At 41.2% G+C, this 20,370-nt stretch overlaps 1 protein-coding gene across 1 annotated transcript in view; it reads right to left on the bottom strand.

The window, feature by feature from the left end:
• The window catches only part of AP3D1 (adaptor related protein complex 3 subunit delta 1), a 3,080,434-nt gene that overhangs the window by 734,154 nt on the left and 2,325,910 nt on the right, over positions 1-20,370 (bottom strand). The window lies entirely within an intron of this gene.

Raw genomic sequence — 20,370 nt, 5'->3', positions numbered from 1 at the left:
CAGCTTACGAGTACTATGTGATCTACATTTACCTCTTTCCACCTACCACTATCAGCCTGATAAATGCTATGTGATCTACATTCACCTGTCTCCACCTATCACCTTTCGCATGAGTACTATGTGATCTACATTCACCCGTCTCCACCTATCACCTTTCGCACGAGTACTATGTGATCTACATTCACCCGTCTCCACCTATCACCTTTCGCACGAGTACTATGTTATCTACATTCACCCGTCTCCACCTATCACCTTTCGCACGACGAATGCTATGTGATCTACATTCACCCGTCTCCACCTATCACCTTTCGCACGACGAGTGCTATGTGATCTACATTCACCCGTCTCCTCCTATCACCTTTCGCACGAGTGCTATGTGATCTACATTCACCCGTCTCCACCTATCACCTTTCGCACGACGAGTGCTATGTGATCTACATTCACCCGTCTCCACCTATCACCTTTTGCACGAGTGCTATGTGATCTACATTCACCCGTCTCCACCTATCACCTTTCGCACGAGTACTATGTTATCTACATTCACCCGTCTCCACCTATCACCTTTCGCACGAGTGCTATGTGATCTACATTCACTCGTCTCCACCTATCACCTTTCGCACGACGAGTGCTATATGATCTACATTCACCTGTCTCCACCTATCACCTTTCACACGACGAGTACTATGTGATCTACATTCACCCGTCTCCACCTATCACCTTTCGCACGACGAGTACTATGTAATCTACATTCACCCGTCTCCACCTATCACCTTTCGCACGAGTACTATGTGATCTACATTCACCCGTCTCCACCTATCACCTTTCGCACGAGTGCTATGTGATCTACATTCACCCGTCTCCACCTATCACCTTTTGCACGAGTGCTATGTGATCTACATTCACCCGTCTCCACCTATCACCTTTCGCAAGAGTGCTATGTGATCGACATTCACCCGTCTCCACCTATCACCTTTCGCACGAGTGCTATGTGATCTACAATCACCCGTCTCTACCTATCACCTTTCGCACGAGTGCTATGTGATTTACATTCACCCGTCTCCACCTATCACCTTTCGCACGAGTACTATGTTATCTACATTCACCCGTCTCCACCTATCACCTTTCGCACGGGTGCTATGTGATCTACATTCACCCGTCTCCACCTATCACCTTTCGCACGAGTGCTATGTGATCTACATTCACCCGTCTCCACCTATCACCTCTTGCACGTCGAGTGCTATGTGATCTACATTCACCCGTCTCCACCTATCACCTTTCGCATGACGAGTACTATGTGATCTACATTCACCCATCACCTTTCGCATGAGTGCTATGTGATCTACATTCACCCGTCTCCACCCACTCAATGATCTACATTCAACTGATGGTCTCTGCTAAAAGCAGACCATTCCAAACTAGACTTTTCAGTAAACAATCATAACGAAAAACTCTACTAATAATTACAAAAACTACAAAACAACACTGTGCAACAAAAGACCGTATTCAAGGTTTGTGTTTTTCTTGCATTTTCTTTTTGTTATAACTATAGTCTCCCACGTAAAGTTGTTTTTTACATTGTAAAAGAAATAATTTATATTTTAGTTACTTAAGTGGAACTATGTTTGAGTATAGCTAATCAGTGTTTGCACTGACTACAGACTGAGAAGCTGTGCAGTTATTTCATTATTATGTAACCCTGCCTTCTGATAATGCAGCTCTTAGTACAGTTTTACATGTAACCCAGCCCTCTGATGATGCAGGTATCAGTACAGTTTTACATGTAACCCAGCCTTCCAACAATGTAGCTATCAGTGCAGTTTTACATGTAACCCAGCCTTCCAACGATGTAGCTATCAGTACAGTTTTACATGTAACCCGGCCTTCCAACGATGTAGCTATCAGTACAGTTTTACATGTAACCCGGCCTTCCAACGATGTAGCTATCAGTACAGTTTTACATGTAACCCAGCCTTCCAACGATGTAGCTATCAGTACAGTTTTACATGTAACCTGGCCTTCCAACGATGTAGCTATCAGTACAGTTTTACATGTAACCTGGCCTTCTGATGATGCAGCTATCAGTACAGTTTTACATGTAACCTGGCCTTCCAACGATGTAGCTATCAGTACAGTTTTACATATAACCTGGCCTTCTGATGATGCAGCTATCAGTACAGTTTTACATGTAACCCAGACAGCTGATAATGCAGCAATCAGTACACTTTTACATGTAACCTAGCCTTCTGATAATACAGCTATTAGAACAGTTGTACATGCAACCCAGCCTTCTGACGATGCAGCTACCAGTACAGATTTACATGTAACCTAGCCTTCTAACGATGTAGGTATCAGTACAGTTTTACATGTAACCCACCTTCTGATGATGCAGGTATCAGTACAGTTTTACATGTAACGCAGCCTTCTGATGATGCAGGTATCAGTACAGTTTTACATGTAACCCAGACAGCTGATAATGTAGCAATCAGTACACCTTTACATGTAACCTAGCCTTCTGATAATACAGCTATTAGTACAGTTGTACATGTAACCCAGCCTTCTGACGATGCAGCTATCACTACTGCTTTACATGTAAACCAGTCTTCTGATGATGCAGCTACCAGTACATATTTACATGTGAACCAGCCTTCTAACGCTTTAGCTAACAGTACAGTTTTACATGTAACCCAGCCTTCTGATGATGCAGGTATCAGCACAGTTTTACATGTAACGTAGCCATATGATGATGCAGCAATCAGTACACTTTTACATGTAACCCAGCCTTCTGATAATGTAGGTATCAGTACAGTTTTACATGTAAGTTAGCCTTCCCACGATGCAGCTATCAGTACAGTTTCACATGTAACCCAGTCTTCTGATGATACAGCTACCAGTAGAGCTTTATATGTAATGCAGCCTTCTGATGATGCAGCAATCAGTACAGTTTTACATGTAACCCAGCCTTCTGATAATGCAGGTATCAATACAGTTTTACATGCAAGTTAGCCTTCTGACAATGCAGCTATCAGTACAGTTTTACATGTAACTCAGCCTTCTGATAATGCAGCTATCAGTACACTTTTACATGTAACCCAGCCTTCTGATAATAAAGCTATTAGTACAGTCTTACATGTAAACCCAGCCTTCTGACGATGTAACTACCAATAGTTTTACATGTAACCCAGACTTCTGACGATGCAGCTTGCACTAGTTTTACATGTAAACCAGCCTTCTGACAATGCAGAATTTAGTACAGTTTTACATGTAACGCAGCCTTATGACAATGCAGCCTCAGGACAGTTTTACATGTAACCCAGTCTTCTGACAATGCAACTCTCAATACAGTTTTACATGTAACACAGCCTTCTGACAATGCAGACATTAGTACACTTTTAAATGTAACCTGGCCTTCTGACGATGCAGCTATCAGTACAGTTTTACATGTAACCCAGCCTTCTGGATGATGATGATACCAGTACAGATTTACATGCAACCCAGACTTCTGATGATACAGGTATCAGTACAGTTTTACATGTAACCCAGCCTTCTGATAATGCAGCTATCAGTACAGTTTACCAGGTAACCCTGCCTTCTGATGATGGAGCTACAAGTACAGTTTTACATGTAACCAACCCTTCTAAATATGCAGCTATCAGTATACCTTTACATGTAACCCAGACTTCTGATAATACAGCAACTAGCACAGTTTTACATTTAACCCAGCCTTCTGATGATGTAGCTACCAGTACAGTTTTACATGTAACCCAGCCTTCTAAGGATGTAGGTATCGGTACAGTTTTACATGTAACCCAGCCTTCTGACGATGCAGCTACCAGTACAGTTTTACATGTAACCCAGCCTTTTGAAGATGCAGCTATCAGTACAGTTTTACATGTAACCCAGCCTTCTGATGATGCAGCTATCAGTGCAGTTTTACATGTAACCCAGCCTTATGACGATGCAGCTATCAGTGCAGTTTTACATGCAACCCAGCCTTCTGACGATGTTGCTATCAGTACAGTTTTACATGTAACCCAGGCTTCTGATAATGCAGCTACTAGCACAGGATAGGTGTTTTTTTTTTTTTGTAGTCTGCAGCAAATTCCAAACACATAAATGCAGCACAATCAATCAGGAAGTAAATCTAAAATTACATGCAGTTATGTTTCATAAAAAGTAAAACAGAACAAAAAAGATTAACTGAATAGTGCATCATCATGCTTGGCATACAGTAGAGTAACACAAATGTAACGCTAACAGTTGTCGGCCATGGGAAAATCACTTTTCGCTAGAAAAGAAGGGCTTGTGAATCCTCTAAGAGGTAGCTCTACTGGAAAGCATGTCTGCATTACACGCTGAATGGGGTACAGCTGGAATGAAAACTTTTGGAGTATTCTGTACATCAGTGAAAACTCAGATGTGATGAAGATGATGAACATGTGATGATGGCAATGACAATACTGACAAAGATGACAATGAAGATGGTGATGTTTATTGCGAAGATGAAGATTCAATGATACTGCAGATAAAGATGTGATGAATATGAAGGATGACAATGAAGATCTGATGGTCCAGGTGCTGATTAAGATGTGAATATGCAACTAAGATGATGACAATTACACTGAAGAAGAGATGATAAAAATGATGTCAGGCAGAAGACTGAAAAAAGATGCTACATCTATTGTTTTCATCAGCTCTTCATCAATGCATCATTTTCACATTCGCATCATCATCTTTCCTGCATCATGGCTACTGTACCTTCATCTCATCATTACCTGTTCAACATCTTTGTTGCATCATCAGCATCTTCATCTTCAGTTTCATCTGTGCCATATTCCCTGTACCATCTGCCTCTAACATAGACTACTGCAGGAACTTGCATAGAAAAACTCTTGGCCAGCCTAATAAGCTCTGGGGCGCTTTAAAAAAGCTTGCTACTTGTCTGCTCCCTAAAACTACTCCTGTCACAAACATTCCACTTCACTACTTTCAGAATTAAAGGACATCAGCAGCTACCCACTAACTCCCCTATTTGCAAATCACCCTCAAACTACACCTACCCTTGCACTGCACAAGTTCTTTCAATACCCTCCCCTCTAAATGTCAGGAATAAAACTGCTTGAAAAACTCCCAAAAAATTGACCGCTCCTACCAACCTTTTTTTTTTTTTTTTGTTTTAGACATCCTGAAATCTCCACATTACCAAGCAAAATCACATGCCTTTATCTTTAACTGAATCCTCACTACTGGTTCTTTGCCATATATCAATAAACATGCTCCTGACATCCCTTTACCAAAAGTCATAACATCTTCCTCAGCGAATGACTATTGACCGAAGTCTAATCATCTTACCAATATTTCTAAGAACGTTATTTGCACTTAAATCCTGGATTTTATTTCCAAAACTGACATACTCGATAAGCAACAAAGTTTCTCAGTTACAGTACTATACAGCCATCTTTTTCTATACTGATCACATCTACTCTAATATGGAACAAGGAAAACTGACTAACGTTACATTACTGGATCTTAAAGTGTTTGTTACAGATGGTCACTTCCATCTGATGCACAAATTAAGTGAGGTATATTTCTTTAACGATGTTTTGCTATGGTGCAAAAGCTCTCTTGCCAATGGCTTCTTCACTTTTCCTTGGACTTGATGCCTAAATGTCAACAACTCAAAAAGGTATTCCACAAAGATCCTTTCAATGTTCACGTCTCTTTCCTAAATGATCTTCCTTGGGACCTCTCTCACATTAACTGTGTTCTCTATGCTAATGACATTATTACTATATGGAACTGGCTTCATAAAAATAAACAAAGTCAATACTCACACAAGTTCACTAATGCTGTTCAGGACACAGCAAAAATTAGGGCTAAAACAATTACCATTACTGTTCCATTAGGGTCCTCATACCTCCTATATCATTTAACAAAAACATCGAGGACTTGTACTTCCATTAGGGTCCTCATACCTCCTATATCATTTAACAAAAACATCGAGGACTCATACTTCCATTAGGGTCCTCATACCTCCTATATCATTTAACAAAAACATCTAGGACTCATACTTCCATTAGGGTCCTTATACCTCCTATATCATTTAACAAAAACATCTAGGACTCGTACTTCCATTAGGGTCCTCATACCTCCTATATCATTTAACAAAAACATCTAGGACTCGTACTTCCATTAGGGTCCTCATACCTCCTATATCATTTAAGAAAAACATCTAGGACTCGTACTTCCATTAGGGTCCACATATCTCCTATATCATTTAAAAAAAACATCTAGGACTCTTACTTCCATTAGGGTCCTCATACCTCCTATATCATTTAAAAAAAACATTGAGGACTCGTACTTCCATTAGGGTCCTCATACCTCCTATACCATTTAACAAAAACATCTAGGACTTGTACTTCCAATAGGGCCCTCATACCTCATATCATTTAACAAAAACATCTAGGACTTGTACTTTCATTAGGGTCCTCATACCTCATATCATTTAACAAAAACATCTAGGACTTGTACTTCCATTAGGGTCCTCATATCTCCTATATCATTTAACAAAAACATCGAGGACTCGTACTTCCATTAGGGTCCTCATACCTCCTATATCATTTAAAAAAACATCTAGGACTCTTACTTCCATTAGGGTCCTCATACCTTCTATATCATTTAACAAAAACATCTAGGACTCGTACTTCCATTAGGGTCCTCATACCTCCTATATCATTTAACAAAAACATCTAGGACTCATACTGCCATTAGGGTCCTCATACCTCCTATATCATTTAACAAAAACACTGAGGACTCGTACTTCCATTAGGGTTCTCATACTTCCTATATCATTTAACAAAAACATCGAGGACTCGTACTTCCATTAGGGTCCTCATACCTCCTATATCATTTAACAAAAACATTGAGGACTCATACTTCAATTACGGTCCTCATACTGCCCATATCATTTAACAAAAACATCCAGGACTCGTACTTCCATTAGGGTCCTCATACCTCCTATACCATTTAACAAAAACATCGAGGACTCGTACTTCCATTAGGGTCCTCATACCTTCTATATCATTTAACAAAAACATTTAGGACTCGTACTTCCATTAGGGTCCTCATACCTCCTATATCATTTAACAAAAACATCTAAGACTTGTACTTCCATTAGGGTCCTCATACCTCCTACATCATTTAACAAAAACATTGAGGACTCGTACTTCCATTAGGGTCCTCATACCTCCTATATCATTTAACAAAAACATCTAGGACTCGTACTTCCATTAGGGTCCTCATACCTCCTACATCATTTAACAAAAACATCTAGGACTCCTACTTCTCCGGCATCTAACCTTTCATAAACATGTCAAATCAGACATCAACAAAGTTTACCTCAACTAAGACTCCCTAACAAGATATCTCATCTCCTTACAGTTAAAGCCCAATGAACCTTTTCCATAAATGTGCCCAAGCTTGAATATGGACTGCCCACTGTGGCCCTTGGCTCACTTCCTAACATTACTCAGCTCCTGCATGCTGAAAATCAGATATTCAGATTCACTCACCTCTCAAGCAGATTCTAAGCAAAGCAAAATGGTTACCACTTAGTCATAGGGCTACTCTCCTTATCAACACACTAATTTTCAATCTTCTCTTTCTAAAATACTGTCTTCCCTTTCACGATAAATTGTTTGTCAAAGACGCCTGCTACCCTCCCTGTAATTTTAACAATATCCAACCATGCAGAGCTGAATTTATTCTCACTACCTGTGAAACATTTTCTCCAAACATATCCCTGCCTGCTGGAACTCTCTACCTGAAGTAATCAAGCAAACTGACAATATTGTATCCTTCAAAAGGTATTCTCTCTCATTTACTTAAGGAAAACAAATGTAACTTCTTCAGAGATTTTGGTTAAGAAAATTAGTTTGGACCACCACACACTGTTCCACTACTGTTTATCCTACCTTCTTTACCATGTTGATGCCAGACGGAAAAGCAGTTTGTTTGAAAAATCTTTCATTACCATAAAAGGGGGTTGTGGGCATTGTGTTTAAACATTTAAACGTATATTTTATAATTGTATTTGATTCTGATATACAGTTTAATAACTTTTGTAATCCTATTGGGACTTCTAAGTATTTGGTTATGTACATATTTTTACCGATTCAGTTGTTTTGGATTTGCCTGGTTGGCCTGGGCTGCGAATGAGACAGGTCTTTGGACCAATCCAGCTACTTGGTTAACAAAAGTCTTCACTATCATCTTCATCATTACCATCATCTTCACTATCACCCTCTTCATTGGATCTTCATCTGCAACGTCATTACATCAACACCACTAACATTGTCATCATGTCATCAGTGTCAATATTAAGGTCGTCATCATATTCGTCATCAGCATCACTGGCATCATTGCATCTTCATCACATCATACTCACTGCATCACTGTCATACTCATCACTTCTTAATCATATCAGTCGCATCTTATGCACATCTTCATCCTCATCACTAACTTCATCAAGATATTCATCAATATTACTGGCATCATTGCATCTTCATCACATCATACTCACTGCATCACTGTCATACTTATCGCTTTTTAATCATATCAGTCGCATCTTACACACATCTTCATCCTCATCACTAACTTAACTTCATCAAGATATTCATCAATATCACTGGCATCATTGCATCTTCATCACATCATACTCATTGCATCACTGTCATACTCATCACTTCTTAATCATATCAGTCGCATCTTATGCGCATCTTCATCCTCATCACTAACTTCATCAAGATATTCATCAATATCACTGTCATCTTTATCATCATTTTCATGTTTCTCAAAATTATTGCCATCATTCCCTTCATCACATCAACATTTTCACAGATGGACAGAACTTTCCAAACGTTTTCATCCCAGCAATAAAACATTCAATGAGTAACACAAACATTTTTATAGTAGGGCTACCGTTTTTTGTTGTTTTTGTTCACCTTTGACATCATATTACCATCCCTGTTCCCCGGAGCCCCACGTCAATGTTGGGTCTACCAGCTAACTCCTACACCCCGGACTTATTCCAGTTTTGCTGGGGCCATTCACGGATCCTAAGAGCTTCCTGGGAGGTTTGCCAACTTTACATCCTTCTGGGGTTTTATGTCCTACCCACTCCCTTGACTACCTCCTGTGCTCATCAACTTACCCAGGGAAACTACCCTCATAGGACCACACCTTCCCTTAGGGAGCATCATTGGTGAATGTCCTCCCACCCGGGACAGGCACAGCCATCCATCAGTTCCACTCCCGTCAGCAGCCTGAACTACTAATGGAACCTGGGTCGCCTAGGCCATAGTTAGGGCTTTATATCTCTATGCCACCAAAGCAATTCCCAGTGGAACTACCACTAAGATAATTAACATTCCCCTGTTTTTTCCTAAAAGTGATCATATGGTAGACAACTATTTGTGTTACTACACTGTATGCCCAACATGATTTACTTACTCATATTACTGTACTCCACTTTGCTTTTACTGAAGAACAACTGGATTTATTGGTTGATTTGTCTGACTAAGTGACTGACTGTGCAACATGTGTGTTGAAATCTGCTACAGATTGTAGAAAATACCTATCTACTACAAATTGTGCTAACGACTACATCAACATAAGGCTAGGTCACATGACAAGGAATCAGGAAGCAACTGCTGAGTCTGTCAAACAACTAACTAAAGTAAAGAATACTTATTTAATGATCAGAAAGCCCACATTACATAAACGATGCATAACTACACTAAAAAAAAAAAGTTTAAAGGATCTTATAATACATGATTCTTAAACATCAACATTGTTAGCTATCAAAAATACACCTCTTGAAATTGCACATTTATTCTCATCACCAGAAAAAATAAACGGTCATGACAAGCAGATGCTTTGGAAATTGCATGATCACATTCATCCTTTCCTCTACTACTACTCTGGTGATAAGTGCTCATAACCTCTCAATCCAAAACAGTAACACCAACCAACCTACTGGATTATGGAGAGAAGGGCTTGCAACTGAATACTGAACTGTGCCTACTACACACCTGCATTCAAACTGTGCCTACTACACACCTGCATCCAAACTGTGCCTACTACACACCCGCATCCAAACTGTGCCTACTACACACCCGCATCCAAACTGTGCCTACTACACACCTGCATCCCAACTGTGCCTACTACACACAACCGAACAAAATGTGCCAACTACACACTTGCAACGGAATGTCAAATGGTGCCTACTACACACATCTAAACTGTGCCTACTACACTTGCATCTGAACTGTGCTTACTACACACATCTGAACAAACTGTGCCTACTACACACATCTGAACAAACTGTGCCTACTACACACACCCAAAAACTGTGCCTACTACACACATCCAAACTGTATCTACTACACACTTACAACCGAATAAACTGTGCCTACTACACACAACCGAACAAACTGTGCCTACTACACACTTACAACTGAATATCAAACTGTGCCTACTACACACATCCGAACAAACTGTGCCGACTACACACAACTGAATATCAAACTGTGCCTACTACACACTTAGAACCGAACAAACTGTGCCTACTACACACAAATGAATATCAAACTGTGCCTACTATACACATCCGAGCAAATTGTGCCTACTATACACATCCGAACAAACTGTGCCTACTACACACTTACATCTGAACTGTGCCTACTACACACTTACATCCGAACTGTGCCTACTACACACAACCAAACTTTGCCTACTACATACAACCAAACCGTGCCTACTACACACTTACAACCGAATATCAAACGGTGCCTACTATACACATCCGAACAAACTGTGCCTACTATACACATCCGAACAAACTGTGCCTACTATACACATCCGAACAAACTGTGCCTACTATACACATCCGAACTGTGCCTACTACACTCTTACATCTGAACAAAATGTGCCTACTACACACTAACTGAATTGTGCCTACTACACACATCCAAACTGTGCCTACTACAAACATCCGAACTGTGCCTACTACACACATCCAAACTGTGCCTACTACACACATCCAAACTGTGTCGACTACACACTTACAACCGAACAAACTGTGCCTACTACACACTTACAACTGAATATCAAACAGTGCCTACTATACACATCCGAACTGTGCCCACTAGACGCGTACATCCGAACTCTGCCTACTACAAACTTACATCCGAACTGTGCCTACTACACACTTACAACTGAATATAAAAATGTGCCTACTACACACATCCAAACTGCCTACTACACACTTACAACTGAATATCAAACTGTGCCTACTACACATATCCGAACAAACTGTGCCTACTACACACATCCGAACAAACTGTCTACTACACACAACCGAATATCAAACTGTGCCTACTACACATAACTGAATATCAAACTGTGCCTACTACAAACATCCATCCGAACAAACTGTCTAGTACACACAACCGAATATCAAACTGTGCCTACTACACACATCTGAACAAACTCTGCCTACTACACACATCCAAATTGTTCCTACTACACACTTATAACTGAACAAACTGTGCCTACTTTACACATCCGAACTGTGCCTACTACACACTTACAAGTGAATATCAAACTGTGCCTACTACACACATCCGAACTGTGCCTACTACAACCTTACATCCAAACTGTGCCTACTACACACAACGAAATGTGACTACAACACACAACCGAACTGTGCCTACTACACACATCCGAACAAACTGTGCCTACTATACACATCCGAACAAACTGCCTATTATACAAAACCGACCAAACAGTGCGTACTACACACAACTGAATACCAAACTGTGCATACTACACACATCCGAACTGTGCCTACTACACACTTGCAACCAAATTGAGCCTACTACACACAAGCGAACTGTGCCTACTACACACAACCGAACTGTGCCTACTACACACAACTGAATATCAAACTGTGCCTACTACAAACTTCCAAATAAACTGTGCCCACTACACAAACAACGGTGCCCACTACACACTTACATCCAAACTGTGCCTACTACACACATCCGAACTGTCTACTACACACAACCGAATATCAAACTGTGCCTACTACACACATTCGAACAAACGCTGCCTACTACACACATCCGAACAAACTGTGCCTACTACACACTTATAACTGAACAAACTGTGCCTACTTTACACATCCGAATAAACTGTGCTTACTACACACTTAAATCAGAACTGTGCCTACTACACACTTACAACTGAATATCAAACTGTGCCTACTACACACATCCAAACTGTGTCTACTACACACTTAGAAGCAAACTGTGCCTACTACACATTTACAACCAAACTGTGCCTACTACACACAACCAAACTGTGCCTACTACACACATCCAAACTGTTCTACTACACACTTACAACCAAACTGTGCCTACTACACACTTACAACTGAACAAACTGTGCCTACTACACACTTACAACTGAATATCAAACTGTGCCTACTATATGCATCCGAACTGTGCCCACTACACGCTTACATCTGAACTGTGCCTACTACAAACTTACATCTGAACTGTGCCTACTACACACTTACAACTGAATATCAAACTGTGCCTACTACAAACATCTGAACTGCCTACTACACACAACTGAATATCAAACTGTGCCTACTACACATCCGAACTGTGCCTACTACACACTTGCAACCAAACTGAGCCTACTACACACAAGCGAACTGTGCCTACTACACACAACTGAATATCAAACTGTGCCTACTACAAACTTCCAAATAAACTGTGCCCACTACACAAACGGTGCCCACTACACACTTACATCCAAACTGTGCCTACTACACACATCCGAACAAACTGTCTACTACACACAACCGAATATCAAACTGTGCCTACTACACACATTCGAACAAACGCTGCCTACTACACAGATCCGAACAAACTGTGCCTACTACACACTTATAACTGAACAAACTGTGCCTACTTTACACATCCGAATAAACTGTGCTTACTACACACTTAAATCAGAACTGTGCCTACTACACACCTACAACTGAATATCAAACTGTGCCTACTACACACATCCGAACTGTGCCTACTACACACTTACATCCAAACTGTGCCTACTACACACAACAAAATGTGCCTACAACACACAACCAAACTGTGCCTACTACACACAGCCGAACAAACTGTGCCTACTATACACATCCGACCAAACTGTGCGTACTACATACAACTGAATACCAAACTGTGCCTACCACACACATCCAAAGTGTGTCTACTACACACTTACAACCAAATCTCAAACTGTGCCTACTACACACAACCGAACAAACTGTGCCTACTACACACATTCGAACTGTGCCTACTATACACATCCGAACAAAGTGTGCCTACTACACACAACTGAGCAAACTGTGCATACTACACACAACTGAATACCAAACTGTGCATACTACACACATCCAAAGTGTGCCTACTACACACTTACAAACAAATCTCAAACTGTGCCTACTACACACAACCAAACAAACTGTGCCTACTACACACTTACATCCAAACTGTGCCTACTATACACATCGGAACAAATTGTGCCTACTACACACAACCGAGCAAACTGTGCATACTACACACAACAGAATATCAACCTGTGCCTACTACACACATCCAAACTGTGCCTACTACACACAACTGAATATCAAACTGTGGCTACTACACACATGCAAACAAAATGTACCTACTACATACTTACATCCAAACTGTGCCTACAATACACATCCGAACAAGCTGTGCCTACTACACACAACTGAGCAAACTGTGCATACTACACACAACCGAGCAAACTGTGCATACTACACACAACAGAATATCAACCTGTGCCTACTACACACATCCGAACAAACTCTGCCGACTACACACAACTGAATATCAAACTGTGCCTACTACAAACTTAGAACCGAACAAACTGTGCCTACTACACACAAAGGAATATCAAACTGTGCCTACTATACACAGCCGAGCAAACTGTGCCTACTATACACATCCGAACAAACTGTGCCTACTACACACTTACATCCGAACTGTGCCTACTACACACAACCGAACTTTGCCTACTACATACAACCAAACTGTGCCTACTACACACTTACAACCGAATATCAAACGGTGCCTACGATACACATCAAAACTGTGCCTACTATACACATCCGAACTGTGCCTACTATACACATCCGAACTGTGCCTACTACACACATCTGAACAAAATGTGCCTACTACACACATCCAAACTGTATACTACACACATCCAAACTGTGCCTACTACACACATCCAAACTGTATACTACACACATCCAAACTGTATACTACACACATCCAAACTGTGCCTACTACACACAACCGAATATCAAACTGTGCCTACTATACACATCTGAACTGTGCCTACTACACACATCCAAACTGTGTCTACTACACACTTAGAACCAAACTGTGCCTACTACACATTTATAACCAAACTGTGCCTACTACACACTTACAACCGAACAAACTGTGCCTACTACACACATCCAAACTGTCTACTACATGCTTACAACCAAACTGTGCCTACTACACACTTGCAACCAAACTGTGCCTACTACACACATCCAAACTGTGTCTACTACACACAACTGAACAAACTGTGCCTACTACACACTTACAACTGAATATCAAACTGTGCCTACTATACACATCCGAACTGTGCCCACTACATGCTTACATCCGAACTGTGCCTACTGCAAACTTACATCTGAACTGTGCCTACTACACACTTACAACTGAATATCAAACTGTGCCTACTACACACATCTGAACTGCCTACTACACACAATTGAATATCAAACTGTGCCTACTACACATCCGAACTGTGCCTACTACACACTTGCAACCAAATTGAGCCTACTACACACAAGCGAACTGTGCCTACTACACACAACCGAACTGTGCCTACTACACACAACTGAATATCAAACTGTGCCTACTACAAACTTCCAAATAAACTGTGCCCACTACACAAACAACGGTGCCCACTACACACTTATATCCAAACTGTGCCTACTACACACATCTGAACTGTCTACTACACACAACCGAATATCAAACTGTGCCTACTACACACATTCGAACAAACGCTGCCTACTACACACATCCGAACAAACTGTGCCTACTACACACTTATAACTGAACAAACTGTGCCTACTTTACACATCCGAATAAACTGTGCTTACTACACACTTAAATCAGAACTGTGCCTACTACACACTTACAACTGAATATCAAACTGTGCCTACTACACACATCCGAACTGTGCCTACTACACACTTACTTCCAAACTGTGCCTACTACACACAACGAAATGTGCCTACAACACACAACCAAACTGTGCCTACTACACACATCTGAACAAACTGTGCCTACTATACACATTCGAACTGCCTACTATACACAACCAACCAAACTGTGCGTACTACATACAACTGAATACCAAATTGTGCCTACCACACACATCCAAAGTGTGTCTACTACACACTTACAACCAAATCTCAAACTGTGCCTACTACATACAACCGAACAAACTGTGCCTACTACACACATTCGAACTGTGCCTACTACATACAACTGAGCAAACTGTGCATACTACACACAACTGAGCAAATTGTGCATACTACACACAGCAGAATATCAACCTGTGCCTACTACACACATCCAAACAAACTGTGCCTACTACACACAACCGAATATCAAACTGTGGCTACTACACACATCCAAACAAAATGTACCTACTACATTTCTTACATCCAAACTGTGCCTACTACACACAACTAAAAAAACTGTGCTTACTACACACTTACAACCGAATATTAAACTGTGCCTAATACACACATCTGAACAAACTGTGCCTAGTAAACACTTACACCCAAACTGTGCCTACTATAGACATCTGAACAAACTCCGTCTACTAGAGACATCCGAACTGTGCCTATTATAGACATCCGAAAAAACTGTGCCTACTATACACTTGCATCCGAACTGTGCCTACTACACACTTGCATCCGAACTGTGCCTACTACACACATCCGAACTGTGCCTACTACACACTTACATCTGAACTGTGCCTATTACACACAACCGAACAAACTGTGTCTACTACACACATCTGAACTGTGCCTACTACACACTTACATCCGAACAAAATGTGCCTACTACACACAACTGAGAAAACTGTGCATACTACACACAACCGAGCAAACTGTGCATACTACACACAACAGAATATCAACCTGTGCCTACTACACACATCCGAACAAACTGTGCCTACTACACACAACCGAATATCAAATTGTGGCTACTACACACATCCAAACAAAATGTGCCTATTACATACTTACATCCAAACTGTGCCTACTACACACAACCAAAAAAACTGTGCTTACTACATACTTACAACCGAATATCAAACTGTGCCTAATACACACATCTGAACAAACTGTGCCTACTATAGATACCCGAACAAACTGTGCCTACTATAGACATCTGAAGAAACTCCGCCTACTACAGACATCCGAACTGTGCCTACTATAGACATCCGAAAAAACTGTGCCTACTATACACTTACATCCGAAATGTGCCTACTACACACTTGCATCCAAACTGTGCCTACTACACACTTGCATCCGAACTGTGCCTACTACACACTTGCATCTGAACTGTGCCTACTACACACTTGCATCCGAACTGTGCCTACTACACACTTGCATCCGAACTGTGCCTACTACACACTTGCATCTGAACTGTGCCTACTACACACTTGCATCCGAACTGTGCCTATCACACACTTGCATCTGAACTGTGCCTATCACACACTTACATCTGAACTGTGCCTATTACACACTTGCAACCGAACAAACTGTGTCTACTACACACATCCGAACTGTGGCTACTACAAACAACTGAATATCAAACTGTGCCTACTACACACAACTGAACAAAATGCGCCTACTACACACTTAGAACCGAACTGTGCCTGCTACACACATACAACTGAATATCGAACTGTGCCTGCTACACACATACAACTGAATATCAAACTGTGCCTACTATACACATCCGAGCAAACTGTGCATACTATACACATCCGAACACACTGTACCTACTATACAGATTCGAACTGTGCCTACTACACACTTACATCCAAACTGTGCCTACTGCACACTTCCAACTGAATATCAAACTATGCCTACTACACACGTCCGAACAAACTGTGCCTACTACACACAACCGAATATCAAACTGTGCCTACTATGCACAAGCGAATATCAAACTGTGCCTACTAAACACATCCGAACAAACTGCCTACTACACACAACTGAATATCAAACAGTGCCTACTACACACATCCAAACTGTGCCTACTATACACATCCAAACTGTGCCCAGTACACACTTACATCCGAACTGTGCCTACTACACTTACATCTGAACTGTGCCTACTACACTTACATCTGAACTGTGCCTACTACACACTTACATCCGAACTGTTCCTACTACACACTAACAACTGAACAAAATGTGACTACTACACACTTACAACTAAACAAACTGTGCCTACTACACACATCCAGACTGTGCCTACTACACACATCCGAAGAGACTGTGCCTACTACACACATCCGAACAGACTATGCCTACTACAGACAACCGAATATCAAACTGTGCCTACTACACATATCAGAACAAACTGTGCCTACTACACACTTACATCTGAACTGTGCCTACTACACACTTACAAATAAATATCAAATTGTGTCTACTACACACATCCGAAAAAACTGTGCCTACTACACACTTGTATCCAAACTGTGCCTACTACACACAACCGAACTGTGCCTAATACACACAACCGAACTGTGCCTACTATACACATCCTAACAAACTGTGCCTACTATACACATCCGAATAAACTGTGCCTACTATACACATCCAAACTGTGCCTACTACACACATTTGAACTGCCTACTACACACAACTGAATATCAAACTGTGCCTACTATACACATGCGAACCGTGCCCACTACACACATCCAAATTGTGCCTACACTTACATCTGAACTGTGCCTACTACACACAACCGAACAAAATGTGCCTACTACACACATCCAAATTGTGCCCAGTACACACTTACATCCGAACTGTGCCTACTACTCTTACATCTGAACTGTGCGTACTACACACTTACATCCGAACTGTTCCTACTACACACTTACAACTGAACAAAATGTGACTACTACACACTTACAACTAAACAAACTGTGCCTACTACACACATCCAAACTGTGCCTATTACACATCCAAACTGTGCCTACTACACACATTCGAATTGTGCCTACTACACACATCCGAATATCAAACTGTGCCTACTACACACATCCGAATATCAAACTGTGCCTACTACACACATCTGAACAAACTGTGCCTACTACACACATCCGAACAAACTGTGCCTAGTACACACAACCAAACTGTGCCTACTTTAGACATCCGAACAAACTGTGCCTACTATAGTCATCCGAATAAACTGTGCCTACTATAGACATCCGAACTGTGCCTACTACACACTTACATCCAAACTGTGCCTACTACACACATCCAAACTGTGCTTTCTATATACATCCGAACTATGCCCGGTACACACATCCAAACTGTGCCTACTACACACATCCAAACTGTGCCTACTACACAACTGAACAAAATGCGCCTACTACACACTTAGAACCAAACTGTGCCTACTACACACTTAGAACCAAACTGTGCCTACTACACACTTAGAACCAAACTGTGCCTACTACACACTTAGAACCAAACTGTGCCTACTACATACTTACAAGTGAATATCAAACTTTGCCTACTATACACATCCAAACTGTGCCTACTATAAACATCTGAACTGTCTACTACACACAACTGAACAAACTGTGCCTACTACACACTTACAACTGAATATCAAACTGTGCCTACTATACACATCCGAGCAAACTGTGCCTACTATACAGATCCGAACTTTGCCTACTACACACTTACATCCGAACTGTGACTACTACACACTTACAACCAAACTGTGCCTACTTCACACAACCGAAAAAACTGTGCTTACTACACACAACCGAACAAACTGTGCCTACTACACACAACCGAATATCAAACTGTGCCTACTACACACATCCAAACTGTGCTTTCTATATACATCCGAACTATGCCCGGTACACACATCCAAACTGTGCCTACTACACTAACATCTGAACTGTGCCTACTGCACACAACTGAACAAACTGTGCCTACTAAACAACTGAACTATGCCTATTACACACATCCGAACTCTGCCTACTACACACATCTGAACAAACTGTGCCTACTACACACATCCGAACAAAATGTGTCTACTACACACAACTGAATATCAAACTGTGCCTACTACACACATCAGAACAAACTGTGCCTACTATACACATCTGAACTGTACCTACTACACACTTACATCCAAACTATGCCTACTACACACTTACATCTAAACTGAGCTTTCTACATACAACTGAATATCAAACTGTGCCTACTACACACATCTGAACTGTGCTTACGACACACTTACAACCGAATATCAAACTGAGCCTACAACACACATCCGAACTGTGCCTACTACACTTACATCCGAACGGTGCCTACTACACTTACATCCAAACGGTGCCTACTACACACAACTGAACTGTGCCTACTACACACAACTGAACAAACTGTGCCTAATACACACATCCAAACTGTGCCTACTACACACATCCAAACTGTGGGTAATACACACATCCGAGCTGTAGGTACTACACACATCTGAACAAACTGTGCCTACTACACACATCCGAACAAACTGTGCCTACTACACATAACCGAATATCAAACTGTGCCTACTACACACATCCAAACTGTGCTTACTACACACTTACAACCGAATATCAAACTGTGCCTACTACACTTACATCCAAACCGTGCCTACTACACACATCTGAACTGTGCCTACTACACACATCCAAACTGTGCCTACTACACACATCCAAACTGTGCCTACTACACACATCCAAACTGTGCCTACTACACACATCCAAACTGTGGGTACTACACACATCTGAACAAACTGTGCATACTACACACATCCAAACTGTGGGTAATACACACATCCGAACTGTAGGTACTACACACATCTGAACAAACTGTGCCTACTACACACATCTGAACAA

Source organism: Protopterus annectens, chromosome 13.part0 (genome assembly GCF_019279795.1).
Source record: "Protopterus annectens isolate FY-2018-M chromosome 13.part0, PAN1.0, whole genome shotgun sequence".
NCBI classification, from domain to species: domain Eukaryota; kingdom Metazoa; phylum Chordata; order Ceratodontiformes; family Protopteridae; genus Protopterus; species Protopterus annectens.
Note: the sequence above shows the minus strand (reverse complement) of the source record. Positions and strands in the feature narration are given on the sequence as shown.